Source organism: Aythya ferina (assembly GCF_964211825.1).
Source record: "Aythya ferina genome assembly, contig: HAP1_SCAFFOLD_64, whole genome shotgun sequence".
NCBI lineage: Eukaryota > Metazoa > Chordata > Aves > Anseriformes > Anatidae > Aythya > Aythya ferina.
In genome coordinates this window covers 5,346-10,690 of record NW_028181444.1, presented here as the reverse complement: position 1 = coordinate 10,690, position 5,345 = coordinate 5,346, and positions in this window count along the sequence as shown.

The following is a 5,345-nucleotide window of genomic DNA, read 5'->3' as shown; positions in this document are numbered from 1 at the left end:
CTAATCCCAAAGCACACTCCCAACCAACATAAAACACATTAGGAACTCAACGAAACGCAACGGAAACCACAAAACGCTTCAAAATCACCCGAAGAAAGGAGAGGATCACTCCCCCAAAAAGAAGAAAACCCAAATACCATGAATCCACGCGAAAAGTCCCCCTAAACCTACCTGAAGTTCTCCAAAACCCACAATTTACTCTTTTCCACCATGATGACCACGGAAAACCCAACGAAACCCAACGGAGACCCCCAAACACGTCAAAAACACACCAAAATCAACCCAGATCCTAAAAAAAATACAAAATGACATGATTTAACCCTAAAAAAAACCTAAACCAACCTGATATTCTGCAAACCCACAATCCACACCTATTTAACATAATGACAAACAAGAACCCAACAAAACCTAATGGAGACCCTAAAACACGTCAAAAACACCCCCAAAATAACAGGATCATTCCCCATAATGAAAGAAAACCCAAGAAGCCATAGATCCACCCCAAAAGTACCCCTAAACCTACCTGATGTTCTCCAAAACCCACAATTTACACTTTTCCACCATGATGACCAACGAAAACAAAACAAAACCCAACAGAGACCCTTAAAAAGTCAAAAACACCCCAGACAAGAAAGGCATCACCCCCAAAACTGGAAGAAAATCCACCAAAACCATAGATCCACACGAAAACCACCCTAAACCTACCTGATGTTCTCCAAAACCCACAATTTACCCTTTTCCACCATGATGACCAACGAGAACCCAACAAAATCCAACAGAGACACAAAAAAACGTCAAAAACACCCCAAAAAATATCGGCATCACCCCCAAAACTGGAAGAAAATCCCCCAAAAACACAAATCCACCCCAAAACCACCCTAAACCTACCTGATGTTCTCCAAAACCCACAATTTACCCTTTTCCACCATGATGACCAATGAGAACCCACAAAATCCAACAGAGACCCCCAAAAACGTCAAAAACACACCAAAATCAACCCAGATAATAAAAAAAAAAAAACCGCCATAATATAACCCCAAAAAACCCTTAAACCTACCTGATGTTCTGCAAAACCCACAATCCACTCCTATTTAACATAATGACCAACAAGAACCCAACAAAACCTAATGGAGACCCCAAAAAACGTCAAAAACACCCCAAAAAATATCGGCATCACCCCCAAAACTGGAAGAAAATCCGCCAAAACCATAGATCAAACCCAAAACCACCCTAAACCTACCTGATGTTCTCCAAAACCCACAATTTACCCTTTTCCACCATGATAACCAATGAGAACCCAAGAAAACCCAACAGAGACCCCAAAAAACGTCAAAAACACACCAAAATCAACCCAGATCCTAAAGAAAAAAAAAAAACAAAATGCCACGATATAACCCTAAAAAAACCCTTAAACCTATCTGATGTTCTCCAAAACCCACAATCCACTCCTATTTAACATAATGACCAACAAGAACCCAACAAAACCTAATGGAGACCCTAAAACACGTCAAAAACACCCCAAAAATAACAGGATCATTCCCCAAAATGAAAGAAAACCCAAAAAGCCATAGATCCACCCCAAAAGTACCCCTAAACCTACCTGATGTTCTCCAAAACCCACAATTTACCCTTTTCCACCATGATGACCATGGAAAACCCAATGAAACACAACGGAGACCCCAAAACACGTCAAAAACAACGCAGACAAGAACAGGATCACACCGAAAAAAGTAAAGAAAACCCCAAAAGCCATAGATCCACTACAAAAGTCCCCCTAAACCTACCTGAAGTTCTCCAAAACCCACAATTTACCCTTTTCCAACACGATGACCATGGAAAACCCAATGAAACACAACGGAGACCACAAAACACGTCAAAAACACCTCAAAAAGTAAAGGATCACACCCCCCCCCCAAAAAAAAAAAAAGCAAAAAACCCTGAATACCATAGGTCCACCCCAAAACCACCCTAAACCTACCTGATGTTCTCCAAAACCCACAATTTACCCTTTTCCACCATGATGACCAGGAAAACCCAACGAAACCCAACGGAGACCTCAAAACAAGTCAAAAACACACCAAACAAGAACGGGATAACCCCTAAAAACGAAAGAAAACACCAAAAGCCATAGATCCACCCCAAAACCACCCTAAACCTACCTGATGTTCTCCAAAACCCACAATTTAACCTTTTCCACCATGATGACCACGGAAAACCCAACGAAACCCAACGGAGACCCCCAAACACGTCAAAAACACACCAAAATCAACCCAGATCCTAAAAAAAATACAAAATGACATGATTTAACCCTAAAAAAAACCTTAAACCAACCTGATATTCTGCAAAACCCACAATCCACTCCTATTTAACATAATGACAAACAAGAACCCAACAAAACCTAATGGAGACCCTAAAACACGTCAAAAACACCCCAAAAATAACAGGATCATTCCCCAAAATGAAAGAAAACTCAAAAAGCCATAGATCCACCCCAAAAGTACCCCTAAACCTACCTGATGTTCTCCAAAACCCACAATTTACACTTTTCCACCATGATGACCAACGAAAACCCAACAAAACCCAACAGAGACCCCAAAGAACGTCAAAAACACCACAGACAAGAACTGGATCACCCCGAAAACAGGAAGAAAATCCGCCAAAAACACAGATCCACCCCAAAACCACCCTAAACCTACCTGATGTTCTCCAAAAACCACAATTTACCCTTTCCCACCATGATGACCATCGAGAACCCAAAAAAACCCAACAGAGACCCCAAAAAACGTCAAAAACACAACAAAAAAGAACGGGATCACACCCAAAATTGGAAGGAAATCCGCCAAAACCATAGATACACCCCAAAACCACACTAAACGTACCTGATGTTCTCCAAAACCCACAATGTACCCTTTTCCACCATGATGACCAACGAGAACCCAACAAAACCCAACAGAGACCCCAAAAAACGTCAAAAACACACCAAAATCAACCCAGATCATTAAAAAAAAAAAAAAAAAGCCATGATTTAACCCTAAAAAAAACCCTTAAACCTACCTGATGTTCTCCAAAACCCACAATCCACTCCTATTTAACATAATGACCAACAAGAACCCAACAAAACCTAATGGAGACCCCAAAACACGTCAAAACACCCCAAAAATAACAGGATCATTCCCCAAAATGAAAGAAAACCCAAAAAGCCATAGATCCACCCCAAAAGTACCCCTAAACCTACCTGATGTTCTCCAAAACCCACAATTTACCCTTTACTAACATGCTGACCATGGAAAACCCAATGAAACACAACGGAGACGCCCAAACACGTCAAAAACACACCAAAATCAACCCAGATCCTAAAAAAAAATACAAAATGCCATGATTTAACCCTAAAAAAAACCTTAAACCAACCTGATATTCTGCAAAACCCACAATCCACACCTATTTAACATAATGACCAACAAGAACACAACAAAACCCAACGGAGACCCCAAAACACGTCAAATACACCCAAAAAAAAGAACAGGATCACGCCAAAAAATAGAAGAAACCCCCAAATACCATAGATCCACCCCAAAGACACCCTAAACCTACCTGATGTTCTCCTAATCCCAAAGCACACTCCCAACCAACATAAAACACATTAGGAACTCAACGAAACGCAACGGAAACCACAAAACGCTTCAAAATCACCCGAAGAAAGGAGAGGATCACTCCCCCAAAAAGAAGAAAACCCAAATACCATGAATCCACGCGAAAAGTCCCCCTAAACCTACCTGAAGTTCTCCAAAACCCACAATTTACTCTTTTCCACCATGATGACCACGGAAAACCCAACGAAACCCAACGGAGACCCCCAAACACGTCAAAAACACACCAAAATCAACCCAGATCCTAAAAAAAATACAAAATGACATGATTTAACCCTAAAAAAAACCTTAAACCAACCTGATATTCTGCAAAACCCACAATCCACACCTATTTAACATAATGACAAACAAGAACCCAACAAAACCTAATGGAGACCCTAAAACACGTCAAAAACACCCCAAAAATAACAGGATCATTCCCATAATGAAAGAAAACCCAAGAAGCCATAGATCCACCCCAAAAGTACCCCTAAACCTACCTGATGTTCTCCAAAACCCACAATTTACACTTTTCCACCATGATGACCAACGAAAACCCAACAAAACCCAACAGAGACCCTTAAAAAGTCAAAAACACCCCAGACAAGAAAGGCATCACCCCCAAAACTGGAAAGAAAATCCACCAAAACCATAGATCCACACGAAAACCACCCTAAACCTACCTGATGTTCTCCAAAACCCACAATTTACCCTTTTCCACCATGATGACCAACGAGAACCCAACAAAATCCAACAGAGACACAAAAAAACGTCAAAAACACCCCAAAAAATATCGGCATCACCCCCAAAACTGGAAGAAAATCCCCCCAAAACACAGATCCACCCCAAAACCACCCTAAACCTACCTGATGTTCTCCAAAACCCACAATTTACCCTTTTCCACCATGATGACCAATGAGAACCCACAAAATCCAACAGAGACCCCCAAAAACGTCAAAAACACACCAAAATCAACCCAGATAATAAAAAAAAAAAAAACGCCATAATATAACCCCAAAAAACCCTTAAACCTACCTGATGTTCTGCAAAACCCACAATCCACTCCTATTTAACATAATGACCAACAAGAACCCAACAAAACCTAATGGAGACCCCAAAAAACGTCAAAAACACCCCAAAAAATATCGGCATCACCCCCAAAACTGGAAGAAAATCCGCCAAAACCATAGATCAAACCCAAAACCACCCTAAACCTACCTGATGTTCTCCAAAACCCACAATTTACCCTTTTCCACCATGATAACCAATGAGAACCCAAGAAAACCCAACAGAGACCCCAAAAAACGTCAAAAACACACCAAAATCAACCCAGATCCTAAAGAAAAAAAAAAAACAAAATGCCACGATATAACCCTAAAAAAACCCTTAAACCTATCTGATGTTCTCCAAAACCCACAATCCACTCCTATTTAACATAATGACCAACAAGAACCCAACAAAACCTAATGGAGACCCTAAAACACGTCAAAAACACCCCAAAAATAACAGGATCATTCCCCAAAATGAAAGAAAACCCAAAAAGCCATAGATCCACCCCAAAAGTACCCCTAAACCTACCTGATGTTCTCCAAAACCCACAATTTACCCTTTTCCACCATGATGACCATGGAAAACCCAATGAAACCCAACGGAGACCCCAAAACACGTCAAAAACAACGCAGACAAGAACAGGATCACACCCAAAAAAGTAAAGAAAAC